This window comes from Erithacus rubecula, assembly GCF_903797595.1.
Source record: "Erithacus rubecula genome assembly, chromosome: 1".
Taxonomy (NCBI): domain Eukaryota; kingdom Metazoa; phylum Chordata; class Aves; order Passeriformes; family Muscicapidae; genus Erithacus; species Erithacus rubecula.
In genome coordinates this window covers 13,867,009-13,880,830 of record NC_136658.1, presented here as the reverse complement: position 1 = coordinate 13,880,830, position 13,822 = coordinate 13,867,009, and the positions used below count along the sequence as shown (strand labels likewise).

Here is a 13,822-nt window from a genome sequence, read left to right as displayed (position 1 = left end):
CAGCACTTTCTAGTTGATCACACTGGATAATATTTTGGTGCCAAAAAGTTACCTGAATGTCACTTTCCCATTCCCATATTTCATTTCTATGTGCTGAATATGGAGACACACAAATCAAAGAGCAGTTTCTATTTGAATAATCCAGTCTTCTCAAAAATACAGAGGAAGAAAACTATCCTATAGATCATAAATCTTCCCTTAGAGAAAGAATTTTTCCACCCATGACAGTTGCCAGAACAAGTTAGGAAACAGATTTCTTACTTAAAAAGGAATTTCAAAGACTGAAAGTCTTTGATCACAGAGTTTTCTGGTTTTCAGCTTTGTGATTGCATGTTTCCTCTGATGATGTTGCATAAAGAACATAGTGACCAAAATACCTGTAAGGTTTACATGACTTATTTCATGGAAAATTATGGAAATGGTAAGCTGAGAATTTAGTAGTGATTGAGAGCTATTTGTTTACTATTAAAACAGCAGTGGGAATGTTCATTTTTGCATGTTGGTTAATGTTCTGCAAATCCACATATACTGGGGCATACCAAACAGTGATTTGAATCTCAAAGGACAGCACATCTCTTTTCCTTGCTAAGGGCATAAAACATAAAGGTGCTGCCCTTTTTAGCAAACCAGACAAAACTAGTAGAGAGTAGCCCAAAAACCATGATGATTGCATTGAAAATAAGTAAAACTGAGAGAAATGGAGAGCAGGGTGGAGTCTGAGAGATTTATAAAACCAAAAGAAACAAAAACAATGAAAAAGTTGCTGTGAAACAAGTGGAAGCATTTGACAATAGTAAAGTTTTATTATTTGAGTTTAATTGAAAAAATTGAAGTGTTCTGGAAGGAAAAAATTGAAGTACCTGAAAGGGGCTACAAGAAGGTTGGAGTGGCACTTCTATTTACAAGAGCACATGGGGGAAAAGGGGAAATGGTTTCAGAGGATAGAGTTGGATACTAGGGAGAAATTCTTCCCTGTGAGGATGTCAGACACTGGCACAGGTTGCACATAGAAGATGTGGATGCTCCATCCCTGGAAGTGTCCAAGGCCGGGTTGGACAGGAATTGGAGCAACCTCAGCAAGTGGAAGATGTCTCTGTCCATGGCAGTGGGATAGAACAGGATGATTTCTTGAGTCCCTTCCAATCCAAATTACTCTATAGTGCCATGATTCTTTGTGCACAAAGAACATCTCCATATTCAAAGTTCCTGCAGTGCAGGTATTGCTGGCCAGTGGTCATTTATTCAGTTTCACATGAATGGCTTGCATTAGTGCATTAGTACAAAGAGTTTTTATTTAGTCACACTGATTTTTGAGTCTCATTGTACTGTGAAATAAGAAAAAAAAAACCACAAACAAACCTGAAAATGTAACATATAGCTGAGAAAGGCTGGAGGATCCTTTGCTTTTCACCTGGCAGTGGATATTAGCATAAATTTGGTTGGTGAATGTGCAGAATTGCCCTGGGCAGTTCGTGGACTTTGACCAAATCCTACTGGTTTTCTCGTGGTCTCAGGTTGCCCTGCCTTTGATTTGTGTTTTCTAGACTGCACTGGGGAAGCAGAGACTGAAGGTTTCCATGTGAGGATACAGGCCCCAGTCTTGTGAGCCTCTTTCTTTGTTTTCCTAGTTCAGCACATTAGTTGTCAGCCTGGTTGCAGGATTTCTGTTGGGGATTGGAAGCAGCAGGAGTCATGGGTGCATACAAGGGCATATGCTGGCACATGCTTTGATGCCAGTCCTGTTTTGTGGGGGAAAAGAATCTGTGTGATGTCTTATTTATTCATGTATGAGGTATATTTCAAGCCATAGTGCATTTCACAAACTTGATTTAATCTGGTATTTCTGTAACTTTTTCCTCTCCCAGCAAGAGCAACTTTAAAACCAGTTCTCTCTCAGACAGTCTACTGTTTCTGGGATATATACCAAACAGCAGGAGATGCCTAGTTAAAGAGCTGATGACCCATTTGGAAGACTTTAAAAATTAGGAAATGGAGGAGTTAGAAGGCCAAGGCAAAACCAGGGGAAATTAATGTGGTAGGCTGCCATTGCCTAAATTACATATGATGATGAAAGGATCATTAATGTTATTATGAGCTGTTTTTAATTAATGGAAAATGTAAAAATTTGCTTTTGCAATGTTTGTAACTTCAGAAGATGCAGTTTTACCATCATAGTACAGTAGACTGGAATAGTGCCAAAATGAAAAGATTAGTTTGCTCCATAGAGCACCTGGATCAATATTAACAGTGTTCTTGGTATAGCTGAAATAGTCTTTCAATTTAAAGCAAATAGTCTCAAGACCATTTGTGAAATCACAGTGATATTTTATTGGATGTAAGGGGATAGTTCTAAAAGCACTGATGGCTGTCTATTAGAATAGTAAACATTTGGCATTTCCATATTCACATTCACCCTGTGTTACAAACCAGTTTAGCACAGAAGACCAAAGGAAACTAAGCCTCTGTGAATAAAATTGTTTGGACCCAGAAAGGTACAAAATATACCCAAAAAACATGATTAAAACCAAATGAGGTTAGATGTTGGTCCCAAAAAAGTTGGTATATTTTATTTAATAGTAAAAGAGATTAAGAGAAATAAAAATAAAAGAAAGAAAAGGGGTGTGTGTGTATGTGCTTTGATGGACCATGACACCCCTCAGCTGTTCTTCTCATGGATGCAGCTTTTCCTGGGGTGAAGGGGCTCAGAGCTGAGCTGGTCTGCACAGCAGAGGATGGATTCACTGCCTTGGACCCCAAACCTCTCCTCCTCCACCCTTTGGTGTGAGGCTCTGGCCAGCCTGGCAGCAGATAAGCTGGGGCTGCAGTCTCTACCCTGAGGTTGCTTTTTCTTTTTCACCCAGCCCAGACCTGAGTATCTTCTCTCCATCATTGTGCAGTCCAGGGCCTTAGGGCATGGTAGTTCTGCAGTTTTTATACAGTTTTGCTAAAGATATGCAGTTTTTCTATAAAAGGCAAAAGTTCTACATGAAAATGTCTAAGCCATAAATTAAAACATTTCTGTCTGTGATGCATGGGAATTCTCCAAATGCTTTAGTAACTCTAAAAATATTTTTAGTCACCATGGAATAAAACACAACAGGTATTTAACAGCACAGGGTAATAGCATCTAACACCCTGAGGCAGAAATTGCACAAAAGAATTAATGGAAGCTTAATTTATTTCTTGTGCTTCCCTAAGACATGCATGTTTGGACAAAAAACCTTGACAAAATAATAACGAGGACTTTATATCAAGTGGCTTTTATGATTACATCCAGAATAGTGGTCATAATTTTTATATTGCAGCAATGTATGAGATCTAAAAGCAGAGCCCCTGCTCAAGCCTGACTTATGGTGCACCCATTGTAAATCCTGTTCCCACTCTGTTGAGATATCAGTGTACAGCAAGCAGGGGAATGCCAAAAAAAGAGGTGTGATGGTCCATCACTTCAAAAAGAAAGAGAGAAAAAGAAAATGGTCAAGGCTTTTTTTTTTTTGTTCTGTATGAGCTTCATAGGACAGCTCACTGACACTGTATGAAGGGAGCAATGAGCTGGAAGTGTATTGAGGAGCTGCCATGAGTTAGGAGAATAGCCCAGAGAAGGATCTGGGGAGCTCCAGCTTCAGAACCATGTCACTAAAGGTTCTGGAGTCAATAACTAGAGCAGAAATGTTTATATCTCTGGTCTGCTGTGAAGATTAGACAGTCAATATTTACACAGCTCTGAAAATGGAAAATATTAATTATTTTTGTTACAATACTGATGCCTTAAGTTTTAGCTTTCCTATTTTTCAGATTCTGTACTGCCTTGGTGTGTAACTCTGTACTTCATATTGAGTGTCAGTAAGTTCACAGGGTAGTTAGACAAGGCAATTCTTTTCCAGCCTGAGAACCAAGGACAACCATTCCAGCCTCGGACCCAAAAAGCATAAACAACAGTGAACTGAAGAGAGCAAACCAGGAGGATGGGACTTCATAACCTGAAGCTGTAATTAGACAATTAGCCCCAATATGTAAGTGGACCAAAACTTTTAAAAGTGTGAAAACTCACGACACGCTGTCTGTCTTGGGCAGAGCCCTGGCCAGGTTCTTGTACTGCCCAGGGTGTGTATTTGGAAGGCCTTTTAATAAATATCTACTTTATTCCTTTAACTCAGTCTAGCCTCTGTTCCAGGTGAGCCTCTCAAGGCATCAATTCTATGCACTATTAGTATTTATATCCTTAATGAAGAGTAGAAAAGGGCAGGCTATGGATGCCATTGCTACCACAAGGATGACTAAGAGGGGACTAAAGCCAACAGAAACAAAAGGAAAGCCAAAGACAAGCAGTTCTGAAGAAAGTGGCTTTTTTTATTTTTCAAACCAGCATATGGAGCTGGTTCCTTCATGGAGGTAAGTTGGCCTGCTGCCATCAAAGGCAGCTGCTTTTGGGCAGCTGAAACCTGCAGGAGGGAGGCTGAAGTGGGAACTGTGTAATGCTGGTCATCCCCCAGCCTGTGACTTCACCTGATCACTCTGCTCACCCACAGGAAATGTGCCTGGTGGGAGACTTCAAGGCAGTCCTCCTTCCTGGCATTAGTGCCAAACTGGCCATCTCAGCTCATAACCTTTGCAGCACATCACTGACACGTTCATTTTCAGGAGCATGAGCAAAGATGTTTATTCATGGCCAGTAAGCAAGCCCCAGATTTCTTGCAATAGATCCCACATTGTATTGGTGAGAAGTGCAGCAGCTTGAAATAAACAAAGAAAGACCACAGCAGGATCCATCTTTATTACACAGACTCCTGTATTTATATGTTTGTACTATGGGAAAGTTTAAAGAAAGTCTTAGGGATTTGCAAGAGGAAGGACAAAAAGCCACACTACCAAGCACTCCTTAGAGCAGACCTTTCTGCCCTTATCAGACATTCACTCAAACATTCTGCCTCCCAGAGCTCTGGCAGGTAAAGGAAAAATGTTCACACATGGTGTTTATGGCTGTAGTCATTCCTCTGCTGTGCACCTTTCCCAAGAGAACAGAAAGCCTTATCAGAGTCAGGATAAACAGTGACAGGCCTGAGCCATGATTTTACACAGGTGGCAATGCCCTTCTTTTGTAAGGCTTTACCTACACACAGCAAGTTCTCCATTCCAGGAACTAAGCTAGGTAGAGTTTCCTTTCCCCCGTTTATTCAAATTGCCCCATCTTCATTATATTACAGCATATTTACCAATAACTCATCTCATTGCCCTTTTTTATATACTCCCTCCAGATCCTTCAGGGCTGCATCCTTATTTTTGCTTTCCAAAGAGTGTTGATCACAGGTAGAATATCTTCCAAGCAGACCCCTGCCCACTTGCATCACCACCATGTAGAGGCTTGGCTCTGCACATCATCTACACCCTGGTGTTAAACATCACCTCCTCTGCAGGGGAGGAAGGACAACTGTTTGGCAGCCATCCCAAGATCACCCTCAGCTCAAGTTTGGCTTGTGATGAAATTCAATTTTCTCTCTGTTTCCAGGAATCCAGAAGTGTTCAGTATGTGTAGAAAGGAGGAAGGGAAATGGAAAGTCAGCCCACATCTGCTTCCTGGTTTAGCTCAGGACTGAGTGATGCCTTTTTGCCTGTGTATTGCCAGCTCTGGAGTTGATGGCATGTCTCAGCTTCCTTGGATGTTGATCTTTCCCTTCATTGTAGAGCAACTTTAAGAGGAGGGGAGGGAATGTTATGTGTTATGGGCATCTGTGCAACTACAAAGTCCAAACATTCCGTGAGGTTGCCTTGTGATTTTGGTCTCCTCTTTTACATTTGGACCTTTATGAACAATTGCTGAACTGGAAAACTGCTTCTGTCCTTTTTGTTGAGGTATAATACTCTTCCTAGCCTAATTTTTAGATATTTAATGTCCCTTGGTCTTAAACAGAAGGTAAGCTGCTGGTGACAGGGCTGTGCTTAAAGAAAATGGCAATCTATGCTGGGAATCCAGCACACCTATATAATGAGACTCACTGTACCCTGGAACTTGAACAATAAATTGATAGCTACAAATATATAGATTGTACAGCAGGATATGCAGATCATTCAAGTGCAATAGATCTGTATACTTGTGACTGGCCGTGTTTGAGGCTGACTATCATAGCAGTGAGCTGCTTTGTTATGGTAATGGGCTTGGGGACCTTGAGTACTTGCCAGAACACAAAGGAATGCCGTGGTATCTGCCATTTATAACAAGAGTCTAGGGAATCACTCCAGGCTGCCCTTGTCAATTATTGTCATCATTATTTCTGTGTATAAAAACATGTTACAGTTCCTGCAGGCTGTCTTGGTTGGAAAGACAGGTTCCTGCTAAGAAGGCAGGAGCCGCCCCTGGAATGGAAAGTATTACCCGCTCCCAGGCAAACATGAGAAAAGGAATAAGAGCTCTTTATTAGTGTGTGTATGTGTAAGGAGGCAAACACACACCCACAAACAGGAGCAGAAATCCCGGCCCAGCCCCGTCCCGCCGCTCCCCTCGGTGCAGTTCCGGCCACCGCCGGCAGGGGCGCTGGCGGCTCCCGGCGCCGTCACTCCTCCCAGCCGCCAGGGGGCGCTGCGGCGCGGGCCCGCCCGTCTTTCCCCCCATGGACGGCGGAGGACAGCCGGCAGAAGGGATGGAGGAAGGGTCTCCTTTACAGAACCCCAGAGCAGCCGGTCCCAATGCCCCCTTTGGACAGCAAAAGGAGCTGTAGCAGGACCTCCCGGTGAAAAGCTGCAGTGCAGCACAAACCCGGAGCAGTGATGGAGGCGCGGTGCGGGTTAGGCAGGAGCAGTCCGGCTCCCGAGCGCTGTGAAAGGCCGGTCAGGATTTTCATCGGCGCTGGCCGGTCCTTGGGATCCGGGCTGTGTGGAGGGCGGGGAAGCGAGGGCAGCCCCTGGCACTGCGCTCGGCGCTTCCCCACAGCGCAGCGGCGGAGCCCCCCGGCGGGCTCAGGCACAGACCCCAAGCAGAACAAAACAGAGAAGAGAAGCGGGCAAACCCCACAGAAGCAGCAGGAGCCCTGGTCAGAGATACCGGCCGCTGGACGAACCGGCTGTGGGAGAGAGGCAGAGATGCCGCCCCAGCTCCCCTTCATCGCCACAGCCCCGAGCCGGGCAGAATGGTGCCAGGAAAATTAATCCGCAAACACCAGAGGTTTATGCCCAAAAAGGAGACAGAGGAGTCCTTTTACTTTATTCAAATAAAGGGAGAGGCCATGGAGCATTCCCCTGGGGTGTCTCAGATTTTTGGAGGATGCAGCCTCCTTTTTATTCCAACTTCCCGGTCGCATTTCCCTCTCTCTTTCCCCCTTGGCTGAGGTACTTGAGAGGCACAGACTTCCCGGAACACCTGAGATTCCCCTCTAATGTACAACCCTTCCTTTTCATTTTTAATTCTTATGCAATTCATACTTTTCCCCCGTTGCCTCTTTCATCTTCCAATATCCAATTTCATTTATCAGCAAACCTATAGTTTGTTTGTAGAGGCAAATATATTTTCCCATTCATCAATCAGTGGAATCCATCCCATTGTTTCTTTTATCTCTCGGTGCTAGCATTATCTACCAGCAGATCTAGAGTTTGTTAGTAAAGACAAATGCGACATCCTCTCAACGGGGTGGGACAGGGACAGCTGCCACCCCGGGCACGAAACAGAACAAGATCCCAAAAAAGGAATGGCATAACAAACCACCCCCGAGACACAGGCGTTCACTGAAGAAGTGCTGTGGTAGAGCAGTCTCGACTGCTAAGCCTTAGCTTTCAGCTTGTAAGCTAAATTCTTGAATTTAGGAATGAAAATAAATACATACGTGCTGCATTGTTCCTTGTTTTGGTGATGCTCTTTCCCTGAGGTGGAGATCAGGCCTCTGATTCAGGATTAGGAAATCAGCTGATAGATGTGTGCCCATAATGAACTGGAGATAAACCATAATAGGCTTCTTAACAACAGACTCTGGACCTTTGTGTAAGATACCTGCCACAGCTATGCTGTTGCAGTATATTCACCTTCACCTGCAAGAGGCTGCAGTGGCTTATAAATGACTCCTGATGCTTCTGCGAGACTGTTGAGAGTAAAACAAAGTTTCCGCCAGGTCTCACTGTGTGATACAATCAAACTAGGGCAGTTGAGGAACCTTCCCTACTGGAGTGGTCTCCAGCAGTCCAGCGGCTGCTCCCTGCTTCTGCTGAGGTTGGTGTATGGCACCCATAGATGGCAAAACGAACCAGGGGCACGGCACTGAGACAGGTTGGCTGGAAAATCTAAAGTTAAAATCCACATTCCCCTTTGGTTGCTGGTGTTCACAGCTGAGCCTCATTTCTGGTTGGCTTCTGTGAGTGAACTTGCAAACTGTGGCTGGTGATGTGGTGCAGAGAGGGAATGCTGAGAGTCCCAAGGATTGGGATCCTGTAGAAAGGTGATATTGACCAGCTAATCAGGAAGTCTGTGAAAAGTAACAACATAACACATGCAGGTTTATTGATGCTTGTTTTTGAAGCTAGAAGAGAAGCATCCTGATGTTCCCATCCTTTCCACACCTGTCATGAATATTTAAAAAGAGATGAGGAGCCCAACCTATGTTCATTCTTTCTCTAGCTGCTGCAGGCAGTTCCTTTTGAAGCCTGATCTACTCAGTGGTAAGCTTGGATGGTGTTCCTTCTGACATTAATAATGAAAATAAAAAAGGCTGATTTGGAGCTTAACTTGTGGCTTTATGGGAAATGAGGGAAAACAAAGCATCCTGCTAGTTGGAGCTCAAGATTCACTGAAGTTTTTAAGCACTTCTCCATCCATGGGTAATAGTAATAATCTTGATAGTTCAAATGGGAGTTATGGTGACAGATATGTCATGATACTTGGTGAGAGTTTCCATAAATGAATAGGACAACTGTGATTGGTTCTGTCTGCAACTGAACAATAATTCTGACCTAAGAAGATCGAAGTGTTTTCCCTGCACCCTCTTCAGCATGATTCTCACATAAGATTAACAAGCATCATGAAGTTGGGTTAAACAAAGTGGGATCTACAGAACAAAAAAAAAAAGATTCTGGAAATATGCTTACTCATTTTATATCAATTTGATGAGCTTGTATTTTCAACCTTTGCAATTAAAAAAGGCAATTAAGTCTCTGCCATTTGCTTCTTTGATGGCCCACAGGTAAGAAAGGGGAGTGCAGGCCAACCTTTGGCAGCAGCTCTGCCTATCCTTGCTCTCCTGCAGAGACCAGTGACAGCATAGATGGATCTTGAAAGGAATGGACACAGCTCTGAGCATCCAGCTTTGGGAACTGTTAGGGCATCAGATGGTCAGCCCTGCAATCTCTAGATTGTGAATTTCTGAGACAGTATAGTTAATTTGCCTGACTTGTCCATAGCTATGTGCCTACCAAGGAGGCGTTCTGGCTTCTGAAAAACCCTGAAAATTTTCCTTCCTGTGTGAATAATACATTGCTATGAGAGGCCAATTTCAGTGGCCCTATAGGCTAAACAAAAAAAATTATAAATCTACTCTGGACTTCATCTGAAAACTTCCTCACTTCAGGTACCTAGCTCAAAGCTATCCTGGGTACAAGGGCTGGAAAATGACAGTCAAGGATTTCTGTTAAGGGGAGTTTGTCATGCTGGGTAGCAAGAGTGACTTGGGTGCTGCTTCTTAAAAACAAGACAATGCAATCTAAAATTTAGAAATACTTAATTTATCCTGGGTATGAAAAAGAAACACAATAGGAGGTGTTGGAAATTTTGTTGGAAATTTTCAAGTGCAGATAAATCTTTCTGCATATCTTGGGGGTCAGTGTTTAAAAGTAAGAAGCCATAGATAAAGATTGCAACAATTTTCAGTCTTCTCTTGTCTATATATTTCCCAAGTGGCTGTCAAGTGTTGCTTCTTAATGTTGTCAGCTTCTATTGCCTGGTATATGATATGTATTTAAATTGGCAGCCAGTAACAGCCATTCCAATCACTGAAAACTGTATTTTATAACCAGTATGGATGGAAGTCATAACTTGAGGATGTGTCAGTTACTATTGGAAATATGAATAATTGATACTGAACATAATACTTTTTCACAGTCTCTATTTATTAGAGACAATGCAATCAAAAATAGGGTTTTTTTTTTTCTCAGTGGTTTCCTTTACATATGATTTGGTAGTCTGTGTAATTCAGGAAGAAAATTACTATTACTAATTACAAAATTAGGGTGTGAGTGAAGACTTGAACGTGGAAATGTAATCAGACATAACAAAATATTCAGGTCTGCCCACAGTAATATTGAATACCAGGCTGACAGGTGAAAGTCTCTTGCTGGCATCATTTGTTGAAGTGTGCTGACATTGAGGTGAGATCTGCATGGCAATGTGGAAATGTGATTCCCACACACTGTGCTGCTGGCAGGAGGGCAGAGAGGACAGGGCAGTCAGACCCACAGTGGAAGTTCCAAAGAGGCTCTGCAGACACTGCCCCATGTTCTGGGACCACTGCCCCTGGCATCCCCTAGCATGGAAATGAAACTCCCTCAAGGTGTATTTTGGCCCTACTGAAAACTAACCTGTTTCCTATGACCTGAGTAATATTTCTGAGCTTGGCTCTGATCTTGAACTTTAATTTTTTCCTGGTCTGCAGTGTGATACAGAAACTATTTAAACCTTTTGCCAGGACTATGCCTCCAGAATCAGTTGTTGTAATGTCTGCAGGCCACCACATCTGCCATAAGCCCCTGTCACACTGCAGGGGTGTTGTCAAGACCAGAAGGAACTTAAAACCATCTCAGTGGATTGGAAGGTATCCCCTTTTAAAATTTCATACTTGATGCTCTAGGTTATCCAACAGTCAGTCCACCAGAAAGTTGTCTTGATAAATGAAGGGTGAATACTAGTTGAAAAGGACTGTTTTATTTGGTTTGTTTACCCAGACATGAACAGTTGGATTGTGGTTTGGGGAAAAGAAAGGATTCCTTTCCCCCCCCTTGTGTTTTCCATGAATGCTGAATAAACTTTCAAGACCTGGAGGTAAAAGTAATTAAATCATTAAATACAGTAAAGCTTTTCACCTTTTCTGGATTTGTGGGCTGATTGAGCTGAGATGAACTCATCTCCAATCTTTTATATTTTCTTCTTGTTATTTTCCTTACCCACCTGAAGGGTTTTTTCCAAGGCAGATTTTGAGGATCTTCCAGAGTTTTCTTGGGAATTTGCAGCAGACTCATTGAGGCACCATGCAAGAGTCAGAGGCAGGAAGTCCTGCCACATGTCTGCCTGCACATTCCACAGAGCTGATGGGTCTGGGAAGGGGCAAAGGGATCTTCAGCTCAGAGGAGATGGTCTGCTCCTTGTGGTAAATTAATACTATCTTTGAAGGAGATTTACTGCATCTTTGCAGGGCTTTCCAGAAAATTCAGATTTATTGTGTTCAGGAAATCTCCAGGCTAAAATAAAGGTCGAAGAAAAAAAAGAAGGAAAAAATAAGTTGTTTTACCACAGGTTAAGCTAATAGCCAGTCCTAGTGCAAAATCAAGTAGAAATAAGTCAGAGCTGTTTGTTATAATACTGACAGCAGCTTTCCTTTCCTGAACCACACTTTGCATCAACAGGATTCACTCCCACACACAAAATTTTTCAGTGGAATAATTAGCCATGTCACAGATTAAAAAACATAGGCAAATTCTCATTTTTCACAGAGTGAAGACACAGTCGTTTAAAATGAGCTGAGGTGAAGAAAGGAAGAGCTTCTTTTCCATCTAAACTTGAACCAAAGCTGCAATTTCAATTTTTATGCAGTGAATGGGATGGATCCTGATGGCTGCAGCATGGCCCAGCACTGAGTGCCTCACACCCTGTGGCAGTGTCATAGGTGAGGACCCTGAGCACTGGGGACTCTGGGGCAGGGGGAGGTGGTGGGGCCAGTCTGCACTGCTGTCACACACCATGGATGCCCATGCAACCCCCACTCGTTGGACTGCCTCCATCCCTGGTGGCTGGCACCTCTTATCCAGCTGGGATATGCCAGCTTCTTCATGAAACATTGATACAAATGTGAGGTTAATGAGACTGAATCAGCGGGCAGTTTGGCAAATTATCTTTTTATGTCCATAGTTGATTTTCACACTTCAGTTCCCTCTCCCTCTCCCCTGAGAACTGCTGGTTGAGCTGAAGTATGAGTACATGAGTAAAAGTCCCTTGACCCCAACTCTCCTGAACTGAGTGTAATTTCTCCTCTCCAGAAGGTGAGCAGAGAGAACTGTAAATGCTCTGACAGGTGAAATTCCAACAAAAGGTGACTGGATCACCCACAGATACAGTCCTTCAATGTGTCACATCAGAGCAAGCACAAGAAAACACTGTAAAAATCCCTTGCAGGTGGAAATATTTCACAGTGAGACCTACCCTCATTTGCTGTCACTAGGCAGTCAGTTTATGGGTGCCCAAGTGCTGATCCATAACTGCTCTGGGGCCAACATTTCTCTCTGCCATTGCTTGTACTCCTGATGGTGCCTCTGCTGCCACGTGGCAGCCCATCCTCAGAGAGGTCCTTCATTTCTCCCACCTGCTGTTACCTGCTGCTGGACCATTGCTCCAAGGGCAGAAATCCTCCTGGTTACCCATCCTTCATAGCTCATATCTCAGCAACATGACTCCTCTGAGGATTTCTGATCCATTCCTTGCTCTCCTCAGCAGACTGCAGTATTAAGTCAAGGTTCAGCATTCAAAGGCATGAAGGTGGAGTCACTACTGGGCTGCTGGTGGCTTCAGGAGGGCTTGGGAAGGCACATGCAGACTGGCAGGTGTCAGCACTATGGACATGAGTTTTCTTGCCACCTTAGAGAAAACAACTTTCTTGAGGCAGCCTGCAGCAAATTCCTCCAGAGCCCAGGGCCTTCACAAGCTGTTTCCATTATGGGCAAAATGTTTGCATGTTGATTAAAGAACTGGCTCCTAACAGTATTAGCCAAAGAGCAGAATGGCCCAGCTCTGGTGACACTGGCTTGTGCTACCCTCTTGAGGGCTCTGTCCTGATCTGCACAGGAAAATGGCAGAATCCACCAAAATTGGTGGAAATACTCTCGCTGCAAGGGGCAGAGCTCTCACCTTGGTCCTTCAGCTATGAGAATCCATGGTTATTGCATTGCTTTCTTTATGGCAATCTTATTTTACATCAATTTTTTGGAATATATCATTCCCCTAGAAGTAATACCTTAGGTCCTTTCTCTTCTGCATGCTATTTCTCAGCATTTCAGATCAAATAAGCTTCTGCAATAAGAAGTTCTCCATTACACATACATTACATGGTGATGTGAAGCCTAATTTTCTCTCTGCAGCACAGAGAAGAGGTGGAATAGTTAATATCCCCTTGCTCCAGGAAAGGCTGCAGAATAATAAACTGGGAAGTTAAAATAATCACTGTGCCATCATTGTTCTCCCCTGGGTCTGCCTACAAGGAGTGGTATAGGGAACTGTTAGAGGCAGACCTCACTGAAGATTGCCTGCTCATTTTACTGCCTGTAAAATAATTTGTTTATTCAGGAGATGTGTTCTATCTTCTCTACTGTGATTCAGAAGACTATTAATCTCACAATTTCTTTATTCCTCTCCCCTCAGCAATTAATACTGCTTCACAAAATTGGAAACTTACTCTTTATTGTGAGCAATATATTATGAAGTTTTTCTTTTTGCTCAAGAAAAGACAATCTATGTGTTGTTATTATTAGCTCTCTAAATCTACTTTTTCTATATTGTAATAATAGTGTTGTCTTGGAAAATTGTAGTTAAATGTCTAGATTTTTGGGATTTATTACAAAAGAAAACTTAGTTAAAATGGGAGCAGGA

At 43.1% G+C, this 13,822-nt stretch overlaps 1 protein-coding gene across 2 annotated transcripts in view; it reads left to right on the top strand.

Moving 5' to 3' along the window:
• Positions 1-6,773: 6,773 nt before the first annotated feature.
• The window catches only part of ATP5PF (ATP synthase peripheral stalk subunit F6), a 282,601-nt gene continuing 275,552 nt past the window's right edge, over positions 6,774-13,822 (top strand). For both annotated transcript variants that reach the window (XM_079299518.1, XM_079299517.1), the window contains exon 1: positions 6,774-6,779. The gene's annotated coding sequence lies outside the window, so the exon portion shown is untranslated. The remainder of the gene's footprint in view (positions 6,780-13,822) is intronic.